The sequence below is a fragment of the Ascaphus truei genome, chromosome 7, assembly GCF_040206685.1.
Source record: "Ascaphus truei isolate aAscTru1 chromosome 7, aAscTru1.hap1, whole genome shotgun sequence".
In the NCBI taxonomy this organism is placed as follows: Eukaryota; Metazoa; Chordata; class Amphibia; order Anura; family Ascaphidae; genus Ascaphus; species Ascaphus truei.
In genome coordinates, this window is record NC_134489.1 from 26,728,388 (window position 1) to 26,751,210 (window position 22,823).

A 22,823-nucleotide genomic window follows, 5' to 3' on the forward strand; every position below is an offset into this window, starting at 1 on the left:
AAGATTTTAACAGAAGCCAAGATAGGGAGAGAGATAAAAAGAGTGATAGGGAGGGGATGTCTTTTGAGGAAAAAGTGGAGGTAATAAGAAAGGTTTTTTTTCAGCACGGAGCAGAATTTGCAAAAGTGTGGGCTAGGATTTGCAGTGGAAAACAATTAAGAGAAGCTTTGTGGGATTCATATAAAATGCTTCGTGAAAAGGAAAAAATGGAGGGAAAACAAGAAGAAGGATAGTTTAAAAAAAATTTTGAGATAAGAAGTAGAGAGAATGGGGGGAGATAGAGATGTAAGGTAAAGAGAGAAAGAAAAAGTTTTTTTATTATGTAATGTATGGGTGGTACAATGTGAAGTTAATACAGTATATTTGTGTACATGTCGATGGTTTTGGAAACAAGAATTTCTGTTAGGGGGTGATAGAAATAGAAGAAGATGAGATGGGTTTAGAGGAAGAGGAATGGAAAAGTAAGGGTAAAAATAGAAATGTAAATGGAATAGAAGGGATGTAAATAGAATTATATGTAGGGGGTTCTGTAAATATGGGAGATGAATTTTCTGTTAGGTTTAGAAATGTTTGATTGTGTGAAGTAACAATGATTTATTTGTTGAAATGTTTTCTTATTTACTGTTTGTAAATATTCTGAAATGTGAATAAACATTTAAAAACAAAAAAAAAAAAAAAATCTGTTCTTATCAGTTTAATATCTGATACGTCCCCTATCTGGGGACCATATATTAAATGGATTTTTAGAACAGGGAGATGGAAGAAGAGCTTGCTCTGTCCACTCCACGCATTGACCTGGTATTGCAGTACCTCCAGGACCGGTGCACTTCCCTTTGGGGATATTTGGCTTGTATCAAAAAATAGAAACAAATCACTGTCTGACAGAAAAAAAACAAACATGCATTTTTGGCTCTTTCTTTTGCAAAGAAAGAAGAAGATGAAGAAATGACGACAAAATAAAGCCTCCTTCTTTTTGCTGTGTCTTGTTTGCTCTTTTGCGTGGCTTCTTACTTTCTTTTCTTTTCAGCTCCTCCTCGCATGGAGCAGGAGTGCCGCCTGCTGCCTAGCCTAATTCAGTCCGAACGAGCAGATGCCTAAGAAACTCCTGTTGAAGCTGTATCCAAATAGCCTGCATAGCAAACACTGCAGCAGCAAGCAGCAAGCAGCAAATGCCTTGACTTGCTGGCTTCTTGTCACAATGGCTGGCTGGCTGGCTGGCTGGCTGGCTAAAATGACCTGAACTGAAAAGCCCAGCCACTGGCTGCTTGCTTGCTGCCTGAGTTTCATGGCAGCCCAGACGAGTCGGCTAGCAGAGAAAAAGTGGGCGGTTCCTATGCAAATAAGCAGACGAAGCCTGGTGCCGGAAAAAGAACTGGAAGCATGTGCCTTTTTGGCTGTTTGCTGGCCTTGCGGGCCCCCCGGCAGTGTGTGCGGCTGCTTTTCTTTACTCCATACAAAGTCTTTGGCTTTTGCATCCGTCGTCGTCGTCGCCGCCGCTGCTGCATAGACTCCCCGGGGCTGTGTCGGGAGGAGCGGAGGGACTGGAGGCAGGCCTGCTGGGGGAGGAGGCGAGCGGGCAGCCAGCGGCTCCCTCTGCCCTTCTCCCTAAAGCGTAGCGCCCCCGGCCGTCGGGCGGCGCTCAGGCGGGGGCCCATTTCTGGTTATCGCTTCTCGGCCTTTTGGCTCAGATCAAGTGTCTGGGCTGAGAGGTTGCGCTGAGTCTGTGACTCCTTGGCCTTGGGTCATCGCTTCCTGGGGAGCTTAAGACCCATGCTGCTATGAGGGAGTCACGCTAACTCGAGCACGGGAGGCGATCAGGAGAGAGAGAAGGAGAGGGGCCGGCGCCTTGGCCTTGAGGGATCGTTCCCCAGGAACTAAACCCTCATGCTGCTATAGGGGCGCCGCACCTGATCCTGGACGGCCGGACAGATGGAGAAGAGAGAGATGGAGAGCGAGTCCTGTGAGAGGAACACCATCAGGTTCCTGGTGGCAGAGACGGAGAGACGGCGAGTGAGACTCTGCAGCATTGTGGAGGTCATCCTGAGAGACATGCTGGAGGTGAACGGCGCAGATGTCTACTGCCTGCAGGCGTTCCAGCGGCAGGGCTGTTATGAGGTGTCTTTTGCAGAAGAAGAGGAGTGCGTCAAGGCTTACAAGAAATGTAAGGAGCGAGCAAGCGACCTGAGAAGGATGGGAATCCGTGCAGTGCCTAGCTTTTTGCTAGAGGAGCGACCGTTGATTATGCACGTTTTTAACCCGTTTGTGGAAGAAGAGGAAATCGAGGCCTTTTTGAAAAGGTTTTGTTCAGTGGTGGAGGGGGGAGAGAAAAGAAAGAACCGATACGGAATTTTTAACGGTGAAAGACTGTATAGAGTACGGTTCAGACGAAGTCCGGAGAGTGAAGGGGGAGTGTTACACCCCCCGGCTAAGTTTTGTTTCGGGACAAATAAGGGCGTCCTAAGGTACCCAGGCCAGCCTTTTGGAATTATTTGCCATAACTGCCAAGAGAGAGGACATATTGCGGCAAAATGTAGTGAACCAAGAAGATGTACGTTCTGTGGAGAGTTTGGACATTTGGCACGGTTTTGCCAGAGAAGGACTTATGCACCAGCGGCAAGAGAGACGGGGTTAAAAAAGGCATATGCAGTACCTGTTTCGTTAGACAGCGTTTTGGTGGGGGACAACCATTGTAATGTATATTTTGAAGATGTCAGTGGGCAGGAGGTGGAAAGCGAGACTGAGGATGGTGTACAAGATAGGGGAGAGGAGGAGAGAGAGGACAGTGGACAGGAAAATAGTGAGGAAGAGAGGGAAGGAGAGAGGAGTCAGCAAAGAATAGAGAAGGATTCTTTAGGTGTGGGTGTAGATAAAGATGAAGGAAAAAGAGACAGTGTGGGGGAGGAAGAAATCAGTGTTCAGGAAGAGGAAAGGGAATTTGAGGACTGTGGGCAGGATAGTGGGAAGGAGAGTGAGTTGGTTTTAGAGGAAGAGGGTGTTTTGGTGGAGGATGAGGAGGAGGAAGAGAGTGTGTCAATGGAGGAGAGAGAGAGTGTGTCTGTGGAGGAGGAAGAGAGTGTGTCTGTGGAGGTAGAGGGGGAGGAAATGGATGTGTTTGTGGAGGGGGAGGAAGTAATGGAAGGAGTAAGTGGAAATCAAGATGATAAGGAGAGTAAGGGAGATTGGGAAGGAGTGTCTAATGAGGAAAAAATGGAGAGAATAGCGGAAGTGTTCCAGTGGAATATGGAAAATCCCAGTTTTTGGGTTAAGTATTGTAATGATAAGCAATTAATAGATGCCATAATGGATTTACGTGAAAAATTTGTTGATGCTTTTTATGAGAGTTAAAGGTAGAGAGGGGAGGGAATGTAAAGTGTAAATATTTGGGCCTTTACTTGCAGTGAAAAACAGTTAAGTGATGCCATAGAGGTTTATATGATAAGTTTAAGGATGCAATTTAATTGTACACTTAGTGATGTTTATGGAGATTTAAGAAATATGAATTGCTGATTAGAATAGTTTTTGAAGGAATTTTTTGGATTAATAGTATTGTTTTGAGACAAAAATATGTGATGAAAAGACGAAGTTATGGATTGAATGTGCAAAGTGAATAAATGTGTATACAGTATGGTTTTTGAAGAAATGTAATTATGAAATGTAAGTTGTTTATTGTATGTGATGATTTTCTGAAAAAGTTTATTATTTATTGTAAATAAAATGAATGTGAATAAAACATTTAAAAACAAAAAAAATCTGTTCTTATCAGTTTAATATCTGATACGTCCCCTATCTGGGGACCATATATTAAATGGATTTTTAGAACAGGGAGATGGAAGAAGAGCTTGCTCTGTCCACTCCACGCATTGACCTGGTATTGCAGTACCTCCAGGACCGGTGCACTTCCCTTTGGGGATATTTGGCTTGTATCAAAAAATAGAAACAAATCACTGTCTGACAGAAAAAAAACAAACATGCATTTTTGGCTCTTTCTTTTGCAAAGAAAGAAGAAGATGAAGAAATGACGACAAAATAAAGCCTCCTTCTTTTTGCTGTGTCTTGTTTGCTCTTTTGCGTGGCTTCTTACTTTCTTTTCTTTTCAGCTCCTCCTCGCATGGAGCAGGAGTGCCGCCTGCTGCCTAGCCTAATTCAGTCCGAACGAGCAGATGCCTAAGAAACTCCTGTTGAAGCTGTATCCAAATAGCCTGCATAGCAAACACTGCAGCAGCAAGCAGCAAGCAGCAAATGCCTTGACTTGCTGGCTTCTTGTCACAATGGCTGGCTGGCTGGCTGGCTGGCTGGCTAAAATGACCTGAACTGAAAAGCCCAGCCACTGGCTGCTTGCTTGCTGCCTGAGTTTCATGGCAGCCCAGACGAGTCGGCTAGCAGAGAAAAAGTGGGCGGTTCCTATGCAAATAAGCAGACGAAGCCTGGTGCCGGAAAAAGAACTGGAAGCATGTGCCTTTTTGGCTGTTTGCTGGCCTTGCGGGCCCCCCGGCAGTGTGTGCGGCTGCTTTTCTTTACTCCATACAAAGTCTTTGGCTTTTGCATCCGTCGTCGTCGTCGCCGCCGCTGCTGCATAGACTCCCCGGGGCTGTGTCGGGAGGAGCGGAGGGACTGGAGGCAGGCCTGCTGGGGGAGGAGGCGAGCGGGCAGCCAGCGGCTCCCTCTGCCCTTCTCCCTAAAGTGTAGCGCCCCCGGCCGTCGGGCGGCGCTCAGGCGGGGGCCCATTTCTGGTTATCGCTTCTCGGCCTTTTGGCTCAGATCATTGTGTCTGAGTCAGGGGCTTAGCTGGGACTGTGCACCCTTGGCCCTGTGGCATCGGCTCCTTCGGGAGTCTTAAGCCACTTGCTGCTTTTGGGGGGGCACGCTATCCTGAGCTTGCTAGGAAGGCGATCGAAGAAAGATGGCGACAGGCGCGCATCTTAAGGACACGATCCGGTTCCTGATTGATGCAGAGGAAAGAGACCGTGTTGGGCTGAAGTTCGTGGTCGAGGACGTGCTGCGGAGAGTCGGAGTGGACACTGGGAAAGTGTTTTGCCTGCAGGACTTCCAGCGCCAGGGCATCTTTGATGTGACGTTCCGTATGAGAGGAGATTGCCTGGATGTCTTCGAGAAAGTGAAGGAAATGATGACGGACCCGAGCATGCAAGGAGTGAAAGTCATTCCGAGTTTCCAGATGGATGAGAAGATGGTGACGGTACATATGTACAACCCGTTTGTGCCAATAGAAGACGTGGTGATGTTCTTGAAGCGATACAGCACAAGTGTCAAAGGTGGTGTAGAAGTAAAGAACGCGTACGGGATGTACAATGGAAAGAGGAGGTTTTGGATCCGGCTCAGACCAGACCCTGGCGGTGTGGGAGGGGTGGCTCATCCGCCCTCAGCTTTTAGCATTGGTGGGAACCGGGGTTTTTTGAACTATTATGGCCAACCTACATATTGTAGGAACTGCTACCAGTATGGACATACAAGAGATTTTTGTGAGAAAACTGGGAGAATCTGCAGGAACTGTGGAAAAGAAGGACATTGGGCTGCAGATTGTGATATTCCTAAAAAATGCGATTTGTGTGGGGACATTGGACATCTCGCGCGGCAGTGTTCAAAGAAAAGCTATGCGCGAGCAGCCAAAATGGGTTTTGGTGCAGAGGAAGCAGATGATTTAGTGTTTAATGGTAGGATACAGAAGAGAATAGGGGAAATGCAAGGGGAGGGATTGGAAGCAGCCTTGGCTGAGCGGGAGAGGGAGGTACTGAGAAAAAAAAAGGAGGAGGATGTTTTTTTGGAGACCTTCGCGCAGAAGCCTGAAGTAGTGATGCAGGACGGGGAAAGGGCATTATTGCAGAAAGGGATAGGGGGAGAAGAAATAGAGACTGTGGTTGTGTCTGCCCCAAGTTGGGATGAAAGCATGGAAGCTCAAGACGCACAGGGGGGGGAGGGGAAGTCTTGTGAAGAACAGGAGGAGGGAATGGAGGTCACAGTAGGGGAAAAGAAGCCCCAAAAACGTAAAAGTAAACAGGAAGTAGGTAGCATAGAAGCGAAGGAGGACCAAGGGGAGGAGAATAGAGAGGGGCCTAGGGAGAAAGTAGAGAGGGTAGTAAAGACAGAGAGGGGTCAGTTAGGGGAAGCACCAAGAAGGAGTGCTTTAGAGGAGAAAATGGGGGAGTTTCACCGCGCAGTAGGGGAGGTAGAGTTCTGGGTAGCGATTTTTAGGAAGCAACATGAAGGAAGTACAGATCAGCAAATTATAAAAAGATTAGATGAAGTAATGCACCAAAGGAAAAACATTACAAAAGAGGAATATGAGGAAATGAGAAAAGAGAATATACATTTGGTGGAGGTGAAAGAAGGCAGAGCAGTCCTCAAGGAAAGAGAGGAGGAAAGGGAGCTTTTTGGAGAACTGGAGGATATTAGTGAGGAGGAGGATAGTAGTGAGGAAGAGGAAGTAAAAGGTCTGGGAAGGTCCCATAAGGTGACCCTGGTAAGCCTGACAGAGGTGACAGTGGTGGAGGAGACCCCGGAAAGTATTATACAAGACGAAAGGGAGAAAAAGGAGAGTGAGTTTAAGGGATACCCGGGTGTTGTGGAAACACAAACTCAGGGAATAACACCTACAAGGGCGGGGAGTAGCGGCAGTGATTGGGGAGAGATCTCCTCATCCGAAAGTGAAAGAAGTGGAGAGCAAAAGAAGGTTAAGGGACACCTAAATGAAGAGGGAAAAACGGGGGAGACAACAAGTATGCCAAAACGGAAAGTGGGAGGGACAAGTAGGAGTGAAAGTGAAGGAGGAGCAGCCTCAATGGCAGAGAGATCAGAAAGTGAAGGAAGTGGGGGGCAAGAAAAGGATAAGGGACGCCCAAGTAAAAAGGAAGAAAGGGACTCTGTGTTCAAAGTAAGCTGGGATATGGAAAAAAAACAGGAATATTTAGACAAGAAATTAAAGGAGTTTGAGGAGAAAATAGGAGAGGCAAAAGTATGGTATAAGATGATACAGCAGGCAAACCCTCATGGGGGGATAGACCAAAAAATAAGTGACATAGAGAAGATGCTATCTAAGAAGGAAAAGATGGCGCCAAAGGATTTTGAGACAGAAAAGGAAAGATATAGGAAGATGTTAGAGAGACAAATAGCAAGTAATGAGAAAAGTAAAAGGCGGGTGTAAGTATGCAATGTATGTCTGATTGGTGGAAAAATTAAATTGAAAATGTTGATGAAGAATGTTAGCAAAGGGTTGCAATAGAGTTTTTTTTGTAATGAATAATGTGGTTGGGCGTTGTAAAATGTATTATTTGTTGAAAAGTTTTCTTATCTGATGGGTATGTAAATCTTGTGTTTGTAAAGTGTGAAGGGTTTGGTAAAGTAACCAAGATAATTTTTGTAGTAGGAATTATGAAGGTATTTTCGGAAAGTGTCAAATTGTTTGCTGGTATAAAATGTATTATTTGTATTGAAGTTTGGAAAAAAACATTTAAATGTTGTTAAATTTATCTCTGTGTTAATAAACACAAATAAAACAAAAAAAAAAAAAAAAAAAAAAAAATCTGTTCTTATCAGTTTAATATCTGATACGTCCCCTATCTGGGGACCATATATTAAATGGATTTTTAGAACAGGGAGATGGAAGAAGAGCTTGCTCTGTCCACTCCACGCATTGACCTGGTATTGCAGTACCTCCAGGACCGGTGCACTTCCCTTTGGGGATATTTGGCTTGTATCAAAAAATAGAAACAAATCACTGTCTGACAGAAAAAAAACAAACATGCATTTTTGGCTCTTTCTTTTGCAAAGAAAGAAGAAGATGAAGAAATGACGACAAAATAAAGCCTCCTTCTTTTTGCTGTGTCTTGTTTGCTCTTTTGCGTGGCTTCTTACTTTCTTTTCTTTTCAGCTCCTCCTCGCATGGAGCAGGAGTGCCGCCTGCTGCCTAGCCTAATTCAGTCCGAACGAGCAGATGCCTAAGAAACTCCTGTTGAAGCTGTATCCAAATAGCCTGCATAGCAAACACTGCAGCAGCAAGCAGCAAGCAGCAAATGCCTTGACTTGCTGGCTTCTTGTCACAATGGCTGGCTGGCTGGCTGGCTGGCTGGCTAAAATGACCTGAACTGAAAAGCCCAGCCACTGGCTGCTTGCTTGCTGCCTGAGTTTCATGGCAGCCCAGACGAGTCGGCTAGCAGAGAAAAAGTGGGCGGTTCCTATGCAAATAAGCAGACGAAGCCTGGTGCCGGAAAAAGAACTGGAAGCATGTGCCTTTTTGGCTGTTTGCTGGCCTTGCGGGCCCCCCGGCAGTGTGTGCGGCTGCTTTTCTTTACTCCATACAAAGTCTTTGGCTTTTGCATCCGTCGTCGTCGTCGCCGCCGCTGCTGCATAGACTCCCCGGGGCTGTGTCGGGAGGAGCGGAGGGACTGGAGGCAGGCCTGCTGGGGGAGGAGGCGAGCGGGCAGCCAGCGGCTCCCTCTGCCCTTCTCCCTAAAGCGTAGCGCCCCCGGCCGTCGGGCGGCGCTCAGGCGGGGGCCCATTTCTGGTTATCGCTTCTCGGCCTTTTGGCTAAGATCAAGTGTAGTATCTGTTCTTATCAGTTTAATATCTGATACGTCCCCTATCTGGGGACCATATATTAAATGGATTTTTAGAACAGGGAGATGGAAGAAGAGCTTGCTCTGTCCACTCCACGCATTGACCTGGTATTGCAGTACCTCCAGGACCGGTGCACTTCCCTTTGGGGATATTTGGCTTGTATCAAAAAATAGAAACAAATCACTGTCTGACAGAAAAAAAACAAACATGCATTTTTGGCTCTTTCTTTTGCAAAGAAAGAAGAAGATGAAGAAATGACGACAAAATAAAGCCTCCTTCTTTTTGCTGTGTCTTGTTTGCTCTTTTGCGTGGCTTCTTACTTTCTTTTCTTTTCAGCTCCTCCTCGCATGGAGCAGGAGTGCCGCCTGCTGCCTAGCCTAATTCAGTCCGAACGAGCAGATGCCTAAGAAACTCCTGTTGAAGCTGTATCCAAATAGCCTGCATAGCAAACACTGCAGCAGCAAGCAGCAAGCAGCAAATGCCTTGACTTGCTGGCTTCTTGTCACAATGGCTGGCTGGCTGGCTGGCTGGCTGGCTAAAATGACCTGAACTGAAAAGCCCAGCCACTGGCTGCTTGCTTGCTGCCTGAGTTTCATGGCAGCCCAGACGAGTCGGCTAGCAGAGAAAAAGTGGGCGGTTCCTATGCAAATAAGCAGACGAAGCCTGGTGCCGGAAAAAGAACTGGAAGCATGTGCCTTTTTGGCTGTTTGCTGGCCTTGCGGGCCCCCCGGCAGTGTGTGCGGCTGCTTTTCTTTACTCCATACAAAGTCTTTGGCTTTTGCATCCGTCGTCGTCGTCGCCGCCGCTGCTGCATAGACTCCCCGGGGCTGTGTCGGGAGGAGCGGAGGGACTGGAGGCAGGCCTGCTGGGGGAGGAGGCGAGCGGGCAGCCAGCGGCTCCCTCTGCCCTTCTCCCTAAAGCGTAGCGCCCCCGGCCGTCGGGCGGCGCTCAGGCGGGGGCCCATTTCTGGTTATCGCTTCTCGGCCTTTTGGCTAAGATCAAGTGTAGTATCTGTTCTTATCAGTTTAATATCTGATACGTCCCCTATCTGGGGACCATATATTAAATGGATTTTTAGAACAGGGAGATGGAAGAAGAGCTTGCTCTGTCCACTCCACGCATTGACCTGGTATTGCAGTACCTCCAGGACCGGTGCACTTCCCTTTGGGGATATTTGGCTTGTATCAAAAAATAGAAACAAATCACTGTCTGACAGAAAAAAAACAAACATGCATTTTTGGCTCTTTCTTTTGCAAAGAAAGAAGAAGATGAAGAAATGACGACAAAATAAAGCCTCCTTCTTTTTGCTGTGTCTTGTTTGCTCTTTTGCGTGGCTTCTTACTTTCTTTTCTTTTCAGCTCCTCCTCGCATGGAGCAGGAGTGCCGCCTGCTGCCTAGCCTAATTCAGTCCGAACGAGCAGATGCCTAAGAAACTCCTGTTGAAGCTGTATCCAAATAGCCTGCATAGCAAACACTGCAGCAGCAAGCAGCAAGCAGCAAATGCCTTGACTTGCTGGCTTCTTGTCACAATGGCTGGCTGGCTGGCTGGCTGGCTGGCTAAAATGACCTGAACTGAAAAGCCCAGCCACTGGCTGCTTGCTTGCTGCCTGAGTTTCATGGCAGCCCAGACGAGTCGGCTAGCAGAGAAAAAGTGGGCGGTTCCTATGCAAATAAGCAGACGAAGCCTGGTGCCGGAAAAAGAACTGGAAGCATGTGCCTTTTTGGCTGTTTGCTGGCCTTGCGGGCCCCCCGGCAGTGTGTGCGGCTGCTTTTCTTTACTCCATACAAAGTCTTTGGCTTTTGCATCCGTCGTCGTCGTCGCCGCCGCTGCTGCATAGACTCCCCGGGGCTGTGTCGGGAGGAGCGGAGGGACTGGAGGCAGGCCTGCTGGGGGAGGAGGCGAGCGGGCAGCCAGCGGCTCCCTCTGCCCTTCTCCCTAAAGCGTAGCGCCCCCGGCCGTCGGGCGGCGCTCAGGCGGGGGCCCATTTCTGGTTATCGCTTCTCGGCCTTTTGGCTAAGATCAAGTGTAGTATCTGTTCTTATCAGAAGAAAGTTGGGAAAGTGTGGGAGAAAAAATTCAGAAAAAAATACAATTTTGGAACTTGAGGAAATTATCTTTGGAAGGAAAAGTATTGATTACGAAAGCAGTATTAGTACCATTACTACTGTACCTGGGGATGGTATTCCCGCCACAATTAAAATGGTTAAGGAAAATAACAAGATTTCTATTCGTCTTTTTTTGGAACTCAGAAAATGAAAAATTAGTAAGACCAAGCGTAGAAAAAGAAAAATTGAAAGGAGGGAAAAGTTTCCCTAATATTGAAAAAATTTTGACAGCAAAATACGCGCAATTTTGTGTACAGAGGACGCAGAATAAGAACAACAAGGCAGCATGTCTATGTAGATATGCAACAGGAGGAATGCTGCGAAAACTAGGCCTATTTGAAATAGATTTGCGTAAACCAATGTGCTTTTTGACGCCAGATTTCTATAAAATAATTGAAACATTTGTAAAAAAATATGGTTTGGAGAAGATAGATAAAAAAAGTTGGGAAAATCATAGAAAAATTCTAAAGATCATTGCGGAGAAAAGTTGCATAGAATCGATTGGTAGGTTGAATGATAAACAAACTAGTAAAGTGTGGAAGAATGTAAGTATGAATGAACTGACAAATCGACATAAAGACATGGCGTGGATGGCAGTCCATGAATGTATCCCGGTGAGAGCTTTTCAAAAAAGGAGAGGAAAGGCAAATTCTGAGGAGTGCCCTAGAGAGGGATGCAGAGGGTTGGAAAATGTGATTCATTTGTTCTGGAACTGCCAGTTTGTGAGAAAGATATGGAATTGTGTGGGAAAATTGATCAAAGAGCTGACAGGAGTACAGAAATTGGAATTTGATATGATGATGTATGGGTTGAGTGGATTGAATGGAAAGAAAGAGGTTGTATTATGGAAGATTATATGCTGTGTGAAAGAAGTGGTATGGGATGTAAGGAATGTGGTGATTTATAGAAGTGAGGTCATTAAAGTTAATGTGTGTGTGAAGATGATTCTGAGTAAGATGTATATATATTTCCTGTTGGATAAAAAAAGATGGGGAAGAGAGGAAGGTAAACAATTATGGAAACCAGAGTTGTGGAGTACATTGGTACAAAGGGTATGAGAAGCAAAAGAAGGAGAAAAGTTTTTTTCTTTACTGTTAAAGAAAAAGTAAATTGTGAAGGAATATTTAATGTGAGTTATTGTGTTTTGTCTATCTATGGAAATAATAGTAAGTTATACATGCAAATGTGAATGGGTTTTTGTAATGTTGGGGTGGTTTTTTATTTTCTGAAAAGTGGAAATTGTGGAAATTACGTGTGAAATGGAAATAAACTTACTTTTATTTAAAAAAAAAAAAAAAAAAAAAAATCTGTTCTTATCAGTTTAATATCTGATACGTCCCCTATCTGGGGACCATATATTAAATGGATTTTTAGAACAGGGAGATGGAAGAAGAGCTTGCTCTGTCCACTCCACGCATTGACCTGGTATTGCAGTACCTCCAGGACCGGTGCACTTCCCTTTGGGGATATTTGGCTTGTATCAAAAAATAGAAACAAATCACTGTCTGACAGAAAAAAAACAAACATGCATTTTTGGCTCTTTCTTTTGCAAAGAAAGAAGAAGATGAAGAAATGACGACAAAATAAAGCCTCCTTCTTTTTGCTGTGTCTTGTTTGCTCTTTTGCGTGGCTTCTTACTTTCTTTTCTTTTCAGCTCCTCCTCGCATGGAGCAGGAGTGCCGCCTGCTGCCTAGCCTAATTCAGTCCGAACGAGCAGATGCCTAAGAAACTCCTGTTGAAGCTGTATCCAAATAGCCTGCATAGCAAACACTGCAGCAGCAAGCAGCAAGCAGCAAATGCCTTGACTTGCTGGCTTCTTGTCACAATGGCTGGCTGGCTGGCTGGCTGGCTGGCTAAAATGACCTGAACTGAAAAGCCCAGCCACTGGCTGCTTGCTTGCTGCCTGAGTTTCATGGCAGCCCAGACGAGTCGGCTAGCAGAGAAAAAGTGGGCGGTTCCTATGCAAATAAGCAGACGAAGCCTGGTGCCGGAAAAAGAACTGGAAGCATGTGCCTTTTTGGCTGTTTGCTGGCCTTGCGGGCCCCCCGGCAGTGTGTGCGGCTGCTTTTCTTTACTCCATACAAAGTCTTTGGCTTTTGCATCCGTCGTCGTCGTCGCCGCCGCTGCTGCATAGACTCCCCGGGGCTGTGTCGGGAGGAGCGGAGGGACTGGAGGCAGGCCTGCTGGGGGAGGAGGCGAGCGGGCAGCCAGCGGCTCCCTCTGCCCTTCTCCCTAAAGCGTAGCGCCCCCGGCCGTCGGGCGGCGCTCAGGCGGGGGCCCATTTCTGGTTATCGCTTCTCGGCCTTTTGGCTAAGACCAAGTGTCGAAGTCAGAGGGCCAGCAGGGATAGTGCTTCCTCGGCCTTGCGGCATCGGCCCCTCTGGGGTCTTAAGCCGTATTGTAGCTATTGGGGAGGTACAACATCCTGTGCGATTCGGAGGGCGAGCACGAGACGGAGAGTAAGGGGCCGGCGCCTTGGCCTTGGGACATCGCCCGAAAGGGCTTAAGTCCCTTGCTGCTGTGGGGGCGCCGCACCCGAGCTTGAGAGCGGACAAGGAGAGCTGAGACAATGGCGTCTGGAGCTCATATGAGGAATACGCTTCGGTTCCTGGTAGCAGAGGCGGAGAGACAGCGAGTCAGCCTGACGTTTTTCGTGGAGACGATTCTGAATGGAGTGATCGGTTTGGCAGCAACAAAAGTGATGTGTCTGCAGGATTTCCAGAAACAAGGGATCTACGATCTGACCCTTTTTGAAGATGCGGATTGCCTGTGTGCCTACGAAAGGTGCAAAGAGATGGCTTTGGATGAGAACATGCGTGGAATCAGCTTGGGACCAAGTTTTATGCTGGAGATGAGACCAGTTGTGGTGCATATGTATAACCCCTATGCACGGAAAGAAGATATTTTTCTTTTTTTAAAGAGGTACTGCATGGAAGTGAGAGGGGGAGAAGAGTTGTATAACCCTTATAAAATGTACAATGGTAAGAGACGGTATTGGGTGCGGTTCAAAGCAGACTCGACGGGGGTGGGGGGAGTGATGCACCCTCCGGCCAGCTTTAGTATTGCCGGAAACAGGGGTTTTCTTTTCTACCCAGGACAACCTACTTATTGTAGGAAATGTTTTCGTTATGGACACACAAGAGAAAAGTGTGAAAAGACTGAGATGGTGTGTCGCAATTGCGGCGAGGAAGGCCATACGGCGGCCTATTGTAAGATCCCAAAGAAATGTGATGTGTGTGGGGTAAGAGGACATTTGGCACGACAGTGCAAGAAAAGGAGCTATGCTCAAGCTGCAGGAGGGGAGGACACGGATGTGGCAAGCCAAGAGGGAGAGGACCTGGAGAAAAAAGAGGAAGATTTTCTTTTGGACAATATTGCCCAAAGCTTTGTTGGGGGAAAGGGAGAGGGGGGTGAAGGTGGCCAGATCTTGATGGGGAATGGGGTGGCAGAGTCTCTGAGCATGTCTGAGCAAAATTGGGCAGATAGTATGGAGGTTCAAGACACACAGAGTGAGGGAAGGAATGTTGGGGTAGAACAGCAGGAGGAGGGGATGGAGATTACAATTGGGGGGAAAAAACCCCAAAAGCGTAAACAAGAAGTGGACAGTAGAGATGTGAAGGAAGGCCAAGGGGAGGAGGAGAGAGTGGGGCCTAGAGAAAAGGTAGAGAGGGTAGTGAAAAAATATGGAAAAGATCTAACAAAAAAAATGGAGGAATTTGATAAGGCAGTAGGGGAAGTAGAGTTTTGGGTTAAAATATTTAGGAAGCAACATAAAGGGAGTTCAGAGCAACAAATGATACAGAGTTTGGAAAAATTAATGAGTCAAAGGAAAAATATTACTAAAGAGAAATATGAGGAATTGAAAACAGAAGGTTTGCAGTGGGTGGAGGTAAAGGAGGGTAGAGCAGATTTTAAAGGAGAAGAGGAGGAATATATACTAGGAGAAACTGAGGAAATTAGTGAGGAGGAAGTACAAGATTTCGTGAAGCTTACAGAAGTGACAGTGGTGGAAGAGACCCTGGAAGACAGGCAGGAAGAAGGAACGTATAAAGTTCTAGAGAAAATACAAGAGGTGGTGGGGGACTTAGGGAAAGAACAGAAAGAAATAGAAGTAGCAAGTATGGAGGAAAAACCTTTAAACTCAGAAAATAAGGCAAGAGAAGGGAAAGAGGCAAAGGAAGAGGTTCTAGAAGAAGGAAAAGAGGAGAAAGTGGGCCCAAGGAGAGAGGGATGTGTAGTGAAAGCAGCCTCGGATGACTTGATAGGTTATCCTGCCATATTCAAAACGCAAAGTCAGGAAGTAATAGGAACAAGTACAAATGAGAAAGGGGGGGAGGTAAGTACCTCTTTTGAAAGTGTAAGCAGAGGAAAAGGGAAAAATAAAAAAATCGGAAGTGGTGTGAGTATAGAAGAAAGAGAAGAGCAGGGAAGACAAAGAGCGATAGGGAAAAAATGGACCTATGAGGATTGTGTTAAAAGATGGAAAGGAAAGTACAACAGGCACTTGGATAAATGGATAAAAGAGAAGAAAGAAATAGTAGGAAAGGATACTTCGGAGAAAAGCAGAGAAAAAGCAAAAGCTGCAGAGCATGCTATAAATAAGGAATTAGAAAACTGTGAAAGAATATTAGAGAAAGAAATGGAAGACATGGAAGAAAGTAGTGAAAATGATTCGGATAGTTGTAGTGAGGAAGAAGAGCAGATGGATCAAGGCAAAGAGGTGAAACTAAGGAAAGTTGGGGGGACAAGTAGGAGCGAAAGCGAGGAAGAAAGTTCTAGTAAGATGGAAGCTATGGAGACAGGGGGATCCTCAAAAGTTTTTTCAAAACAGGAGGTAGCAAGGAAAATGGAGGGGAAAATGATGGTAGAACAGAAGAAAATTGTAGAAATATGTAGTCAGATAGTTGGGGAAAAAGAGAAAGTGATGGTTAGTGGATTGAGTGGGGAAAAAGTGGAAGAGGTTTTCAAAACAAATTGGGAAATGGAAAAAAAACAGGAATTTTTAGAAAAAAAAAAAAAGGAGGTAGAGGAGAAAGTAGGAGAGGTAGAAGTATGGTATAAAATGATACAGGATACAAGCCCTTATGGGGGGATAGACCAAAGAGTAAGGGAGTTAGAGAGGTTATTAGACCTGAAGCAAAAAATGTCGCCAGAGGAGCTTGAGGCAGAAAAGAAGAATAGAAGGGAGTTTTTAGATAAAAGAAGAGCAAAGTAGTAGACAAAGGAGGTAAAGGGAAATTATGAAATGTGTGTTTAACAGTGGTGGAAATGTTTAAATTGGAAATTTGATTTTTATGTATGTACAAAATGTAATGGTCTTGTAAATGTGGAATGTATTATGTGGAAAAATTGCTATTTACTGTAAATAATGTGAAAGGTTTTTTTGAAAAGATTGTGTGGGGGAGGTTTACGATTGTAAATTCAGGCTGATGGAAAGGTATTTTATTTACTGATGGTAATGTTTTCGGAAATTAAGAAATAGGGATTTTCTGTTAGTTTTTAGAATGTTTGATTGTGTGAAGTAACAATGATTTATTTGTTGAAATGTTTTCTTATTTACTGTTTGTAAATATTTTGAAATGTGAATAAAAAAAAAAAAAAAAAAAAAAAAAAATCTGTTCTTATCAGTTTAATATCTGATACGTCCCCTATCTGGGGACCATATATTAAATGGATTTTTAGAACAGGGAGATGGAAGAAGAGCTTGCTCTGTCCACTCCACGCATTGACCTGGTATTGCAGTACCTCCAGGACCGGTGCACTTCCCTTTGGGGATATTTGGCTTGTATCAAAAAATAGAAACAAATCACTGTCTGACAGAAAAAAAACAAACATGCATTTTTGGCTCTTTCTTTTGCAAAGAAAGAAGAAGATGAAGAAATGACGACAAAATAAAGCCTCCTTCTTTTTGCTGTGTCTTGTTTGCTCTTTTGCGTGGCTTCTTACTTTCTTTTCTTTTCAGCTCCTCCTCGCATGGAGCAGGAGTGCCGCCTGCTGCCTAGCCTAATTCAGTCCGAACGAGCAGATGCCTAAGAAACTCCTGTTGAAGCTGTATCCAAATAGCCTGCATAGCAAACACTGCAGCAGCAAGCAGCAAGCAGCAAATGCCTTGACTTGCTGGCTTCTTGTCACAATGGCTGGCTGGCTGGCTGGCTGGCTGGCTAAAATGACCTGAACTGAAAAGCCCAGCCACTGGCTGCTTGCTTGCTGCCTGAGTTTCATGGCAGCCCAGACGAGTCGGCTAGCAGAGAAAAAGTGGGCGGTTCCTATGCAAATAAGCAGACGAAGCCTGGTGCCGGAAAAAGAACTGGAAGCATGTGCCTTTTTGGCTGTTTGCTGGCCTTGCGGGCCCCCCGGCAGTGTGTGCGGCTGCTTTTCTTTACTCCATACAAAGTCTTTGGCTTTTGCATCCGTCGTCGTCGTCGCCGCCGCTGCTGCATAGACTCCCCGGGGCTGTGTCGGGAGGAGCGGAGGGACTGGAGGCAGGCCTGCTGGGGGAGGAGGCGAGCGGGCAGCCAGCGGCTCCCTCTGCCCTTCTCCCTAAAGCGTAGCGCCCCCGGCCGTCGGGCGGCGCTCAGGCGGGGGCCCATTTCTGGTTATCGCTTCTCGGCCTTTTTGGCTCAGATCAAGTGTCTGGGCTGAGAGGTTGCGCTGAGTCTGTGACTCCTTGGCCTTGGGTCATCGCTTCCTGGGGAGCTTAAGACCCATGCTGCTATGAGGGAGTCACGCTAACTCGAGCACGGGAGGCGATCAGGAGAGAGAGAAGGAGAGGGGCCGGCGCCTTGGCCTTGAGGGATCGTTCCCCAGGAACTAAACCCTCATGCTGCTATAAGGGTGCCGCACCTGACCCTGGAAGGCCGGTTTGGACGGAGAGAATAAAGATGGAGGCTGGAAGTTCGGGAAGAAACACCATCAGACTCCTGGTGGTGGAGGCTGAGAGATGGCGTGTGGGACTCCAAACCATCGTGGAGGAGATCCTGAGAGATTTGCTGGAAGTGGATATCGGCAGCATTTACTGCTTGCAGGCGTTCCCAAGGAAGGGGATTTATGATGTATCGTTTGGAGAAGAGATGGAGTGCGGCAATGCATATGAGGCATGCAAGAAGAGAGCAGTTGACCTAGAAAAGAGGGGAATTCGTGCAGTGCCTAGCTTTTTGCTGGAGGAGCGCCAAATGCTTGTACACATGTACAATGCTTTTGTGGAAAAAGAAGAAATTGTAGCGTTTTTGGAGAGATTTTGTGCTGTGGTGGGTGGTGGTGGAAAACAAAGAAATATGTACGGGATCTTTAACGGCGAAAGATTGTTTAATGTATGTTTCAGACTGGACTTTGAGAATGGAGGGGGAGTGATGCACCCCCCGGACAATTTCTGTATTGGAGTGAACAAAGGCTTCCTGAGGTATCCAGGGAGACCCAATGGGAGAATATGTCGGAATTGTAACAAGGAAGGACATGTCGCGGCGCTTTGTAGCGCACCAAAGAGATGTGACAATTGTGGTGTTACGGGACATTTGGCACGTCAGTGCCTCAAAAAGACTCATATGCGGGGGACAAAAACAGGTAGATGGGGAAATGTGGTGAAAGTTCTAGATGAGGGTAAGGAAGAGAAGGAAATAAAATCTGGAGAAATGGTAGTAGAACAGAGGCAGCAAAGAATGAAGGAGGAAGGTGTAAGTGTTGGTGAAGATAAGGATGAAGGAAAGGGGGACAGCATGGGGGAGGAGGGATTTAGCGTGCAGGAGGTGGAAAATGAGTCTGAGAGTAGTGGACAGGATAGTGGGGAGGGAGACAGTAAGGGGGAGGAGGAGGAGAATTGTATTAAAACAGATAGAGAGACTGTATGGTGTGGTGAAGATAAGGATGAAAGGAAAGGGGACAGTAGAAGGGAGGGGGAAATCAGCGTGCAGGAGGAGGAAAATGAGTCTGAGGGTAGTGGGGAGGATAGTGAGGAGGAAGATGAGCTGGAGGAAGAGAGTGTGTCTGTGGAGGTAGAGGGGGAGGAAATGGAAGGGGGAGAGGAAGAAGAAGAGGGTACGTTTGAGGAGGAGGAGGCAAGGGAAAAGGAGGAGGAAAGGGAAAAGGTGGAGAGAATAAGAAAAGTATTTCAGTGGGGAGCAGAGAATGCAGAATCGTGGAGTTATTTTTGTAATGACAAGCAATTAAAGAAAGCCATAAAGGTTTTAAAGAAAAAAATTATTGATGATTGTGTAAGGAATAATAGGAGTTATATGAGAGGATGTTAAGGAATTATTATATATGTCTGAAGTGTGAAATATGAGAGCTTTATAAATGCATAGTATAGAAAGTTTATTGTTTGATAAATTGGAATTTTGTGAAATTTTATGTTTGAGTGTTTATATCGTAATTAAATGTATACTAAATTCGAAAGGTCTGAAATAGAAAGGGATATATGTGAAATAATGAAAAGTAGGTTTTGTTTCTGTATAAATAATATGGTGTATATATGCTAATGTAATGAAGGGAAAAGGATAGAATAGGATGTTGAAGGAATGATTATATATGTCTGAAGTGTGAAATATGAGAGCTTTATAAATGCATAGTATAGAAAGTTTATTGTTTGATAAATTGGAATTTTGTGAAATTTTAATTTTGAGTGTTTATATCGTAATTAAATGTATACTAAATTCGAAAGGGCTGAAATAGAAAGGGATATATGTGAAATAATGAAATGTAGGTTTTGGTTCTGTATAAGTATTATGGTGTATATATGTTAATGTAATGTATACTGTTCTTTGTTATTTTTCGAAAAGTGAAAAAATTGTAAAACTTTACCATTATGTTTGAATAAAAACTTTGAAAAACAAAAAAAAAAATCTGTTCTTATCAGTTTAATATCTGATACGTCCCCTATCTGGGGACCATATATTAAATGGATTTTTAGAACAGGGAGATGGAAGAAGAGCTTGCTCTGTCCACTCCACGCATTGACCTGGTATTGCAGTACCTCCAGGACCGGTGCACTTCCCTTTGGGGATATTTGGCTTGTATCAAAAAATAGAAACAAATCACTGTCTGACAGAAAAAAAACAAACATGCATTTTTGGCTCTTTCTTTTGCAAAGAAAGAAGAAGATGAAGAAATGACGACAAAATAAAGCCTCCTTCTTTTTGCTGTGTCTTGTTTGCTCTTTTGCGTGGCTTCTTACTTTCTTTTCTTTTCAGCTCCTCCTCGCATGGAGCAGGAGTGCCGCCTGCTGCCTAGCCTAATTCAGTCCGAACGAGCAGATGCCTAAGAAACTCCTGTTGAAGCTGTATCCAAATAGCCTGCATAGCAAACACTGCAGCAGCAAGCAGCAAGCAGCAAATGCCTTGACTTGCTGGCTTCTTGTCACAATGGCTGGCTGGCTGGCTGGCTGGCTGGCTAAAATGACCTGAACTGAAAAGCCCAGCCACTGGCTGCTTGCTTGCTGCCTGAGTTTCATGGCAGCCCAGACGAGTCGGCTAGCAGAGAAAAAGTGGGCGGTTCCTATGCAAATAAGCAGACGAAGCCTGGTGCCGGAAAAAGAACTGGAAGCATGTGCCTTTTTGGCTGTTTGCTGGCCTTGCGGGCCCCCCGGCAGTGTGTGCGGCTGCTTTTCTTTACTCCATACAAAGTCTTTGGCTTTTGCATCCGTCGTCGTCGTCGCCGCCGCTGCTGCATAGACTCCCCGGGGCTGTGTCGGGAGGAGCGGAGGGACTGGAGGCAGGCCTGCTGGGGGAGGAGGCGAGCGGGCAGCCAGCGGCTCCCTCTGCCCTTCTCCCTAAAGCGTAGCGCCCCCGGCCGTCGGGCGGCGCTCAGGCGGGGGCCCATTTCTGGTTATCGCTTCTCGGCCTTTTGGCTAAGATCAAGTGTAGTATCTGTTCTTATCAGTTTAATATCTGATACGTCCCCTATCTGGGGACCATATATTAAATGGATTTTTAGAACAGGGAGATGGAAGAAGAGCTTGCTCTGTCCACTCCACGCATTGACCTGGTATTGCAGTACCTCCAGGACCGGTGCACTTCCCTTTGGGGATATTTGGCTTGTATCAAAAAATAGAAACAAATCACTGTCTGACAGAAAAAAAACAAACATGCATTTTTGGCTCTTTCTTTTGCAAAGAAAGAAGAAGATGAAGAAATGACGACAAAATAAAGCCTCCTTCTTTTTGCTGTGTCTTGTTTGCTCTTTTGCGTGGCTTCTTACTTTCTTTTCTTTTCAGCTCCTCCTCGCATGGAGCAGGAGTGCCGCCTGCTGCCTAGCCTAATTCAGTCCGAACGAGCAGATGCCTAAGAAACTCCTGTTGAAGCTGTATCCAAATAGCCTGCATAGCAAACACTGCAGCAGCAAGCAGCAAGCAGCAAATGCCTTGACTTGCTGGCTTCTTGTCACAATGGCTGGCTGGCTGGCTGGCTGGCTGGCTAAAATGACCTGAACTGAAAAGCCCAGCCACTGGCTGCTTGCTTGCTGCCTGAGTTTCATGGCAGCCCAGACGAGTCGGCTAGCAGAGAAAAAGTGGGCGGTTCCTATGCAAATAAGCAGACGAAGCCTGGTGCCGGAAAAAGAACTGGAAGCATGTGCCTTTTTGGCTGTTTGCTGGCCTTGCGGGCCCCCCGGCAGTGTGTGCGGCTGCTTTTCTTTACTCCATACAAAGTCTTTGGCTTTTGCATCCGTCGTCGTCGTCGCCGCCGCTGCTGCATAGACTCCCCGGGGCTGTGTCGGGAGGAGCGGAGGGACTGGAGGCAGGCCTGCTGGGGGAGGAGGCGAGCGGGCAGCCAGCGGCTCCCTCTGCCCTTCTCCCTAAAGCGTAGCGCCCCCGGCCGTCGGGCGGCGCTCAGGCGGGGGCCCATTTCTGGTTATCGCTTCTCGGCCTTTTGGCTCAGATCATTGTGTCTGAGTCAGAGGCTTAGCTGGGACTGTGCCCCCTTGGCCCTGGATCATCGCCCCTTCGGGGGCTTAAGATCCTTGCTGCTTTTGGGGGGGCACGCTATCTCGAGCGACGAGGAGTGATCGGGAGCAGAGAGAGCGAAGGGCCGGCACCTTGGCCTTGAGACATCGCCTTATCGGCTTAAGTCTCATGCTGCTTTAGGGGTGCCGCACCTAAGCCTGACAAGATGGAGACGGGTGTTCAGATGAGGAACACGCTGCGGTTGGAGGTCGCTGAGACGGAGAGAGACCGCGTGGATCTGCGCTTTATCGTGGAAGAGCTGCTGCAGAAAAAGGCAGAGTTGGATGTGAAGTGCATGCTGTGCCTGCAGGATTTCCAACGTCAAGGGATATATGACGTGACGTTTCAAGAGGATGGAGATTGCCAGAACGCCTTCGAAAGGTTAAAGAAATTGGTGTGTGAACCAGAGATGCAAGGCATCAAGCTAATTCCTAGCTTTCTGATGGGGGAAAGACCTTTAACGGTGCATATGTACAATCCCTATGTGAGAAAGGACGATATTTGGATGTTCCTGAACCAATATTGTACCATGATTAAAGGAGGAGTTGAGCTACGGAATGCATACGGGATTTATAATGGAAAAAGAAGATATTGGGTGCGCTTCAGACCGGACCCAGCAAGAGAAGGAGGTGTGAAATACCCCCCTGCGGTTTTCAGTATTGGGGGGAACCGTGGATTTCTTTTTTACCCGGGACAAGCAAAATATTGCAGGAAATGTTATAAATACGGACATACTCAAGAAGAATGCAATAAGTCAGAAAAGGTGTGTCGGAATTGTGGGGAAGAGGGACACACAGCTGGAAGATGTGCCCGCCCCAAGAAATGTGACTTTTGTGAAGAACAAGGCCATTTAGCCTGGCAATGTAGAAAAAGTAGAAATACTTTTGCACAGGTAGTAGGGGGCAATGTGGGGGGGAAAGACCTAGAATTTACGGGACTTATCTTTGATCCCAAAGCAACAAAAGGCAGTGAGGAGGAAAGTGTCTCAGAGTTAGGTGGGCATATCCGAAGGGAGGGGCAAAAGGAGGAGGGAGGGATGGACCTACAGGAGGGAGGTTTTTCAGAAGTAGAGGAAACCCCTGAGGTCTTGCAAGAAGGAAAAGGGGAAGCCCTGGGCACTCAGGAGGGAAAGTGGGCAGAGAGAGTGGAGGCACAGGAGATACAGGAAGAGGGAGAAGCTTTAAAAGAAAAAATGGATGTGTTTCAGGCGAAAGTAGGA

The 22,823-nt window shown here is 46.3% G+C and overlaps 6 non-coding genes and 4 pseudogenes across 6 annotated transcripts; all 10 read left to right on the plus strand.

Annotated features, from left to right (window-relative positions):
• The first annotated feature begins 647 nt into the window (after positions 1-647).
• Positions 648-832, plus strand: LOC142500239 (U2 spliceosomal RNA). The gene has a single exon (XR_012802868.1). It is a non-coding gene; the product is annotated as a U2 spliceosomal RNA (small nuclear RNA).
• A 2,894-nt stretch (positions 833-3,726) lies between these two features.
• On the plus strand, positions 3,727-3,902 carry LOC142500064 (U2 spliceosomal RNA; annotated as a pseudogene).
• Positions 3,903-7,480: 3,578 nt separating this feature from the next.
• Positions 7,481-7,687, plus strand: LOC142500260 (U2 spliceosomal RNA; annotated as a pseudogene).
• An 831-nt stretch (positions 7,688-8,518) lies between these two features.
• Positions 8,519-8,709, plus strand: LOC142500711 (U2 spliceosomal RNA). Its single transcript, XR_012803240.1, has one exon. It is a non-coding gene; the product is annotated as a U2 spliceosomal RNA (small nuclear RNA).
• An 831-nt stretch (positions 8,710-9,540) lies between these two features.
• On the plus strand, positions 9,541-9,731 carry LOC142500712 (U2 spliceosomal RNA). The gene has a single exon (XR_012803241.1). It is a non-coding gene; the product is annotated as a U2 spliceosomal RNA (small nuclear RNA).
• Positions 9,732-10,562: 831 nt separating this feature from the next.
• On the plus strand, positions 10,563-10,739 carry LOC142500324 (U2 spliceosomal RNA; annotated as a pseudogene).
• A 1,205-nt stretch (positions 10,740-11,944) lies between these two features.
• LOC142500766 (U2 spliceosomal RNA) lies at positions 11,945-12,133 on the plus strand. Its single transcript, XR_012803283.1, has one exon. It is a non-coding gene; the product is annotated as a U2 spliceosomal RNA (small nuclear RNA).
• Positions 12,134-16,243: 4,110 nt separating this feature from the next.
• LOC142500205 (U2 spliceosomal RNA) lies at positions 16,244-16,441 on the plus strand. The gene has a single exon (XR_012802846.1). It is a non-coding gene; the product is annotated as a U2 spliceosomal RNA (small nuclear RNA).
• A 3,041-nt stretch (positions 16,442-19,482) lies between these two features.
• Positions 19,483-19,661, plus strand: LOC142500119 (U2 spliceosomal RNA; annotated as a pseudogene).
• Positions 19,662-20,492: 831 nt separating this feature from the next.
• On the plus strand, positions 20,493-20,683 carry LOC142500713 (U2 spliceosomal RNA). Its single transcript, XR_012803242.1, has one exon. It is a non-coding gene; the product is annotated as a U2 spliceosomal RNA (small nuclear RNA).
• Positions 20,684-22,823: the final 2,140 nt, after the last annotated feature.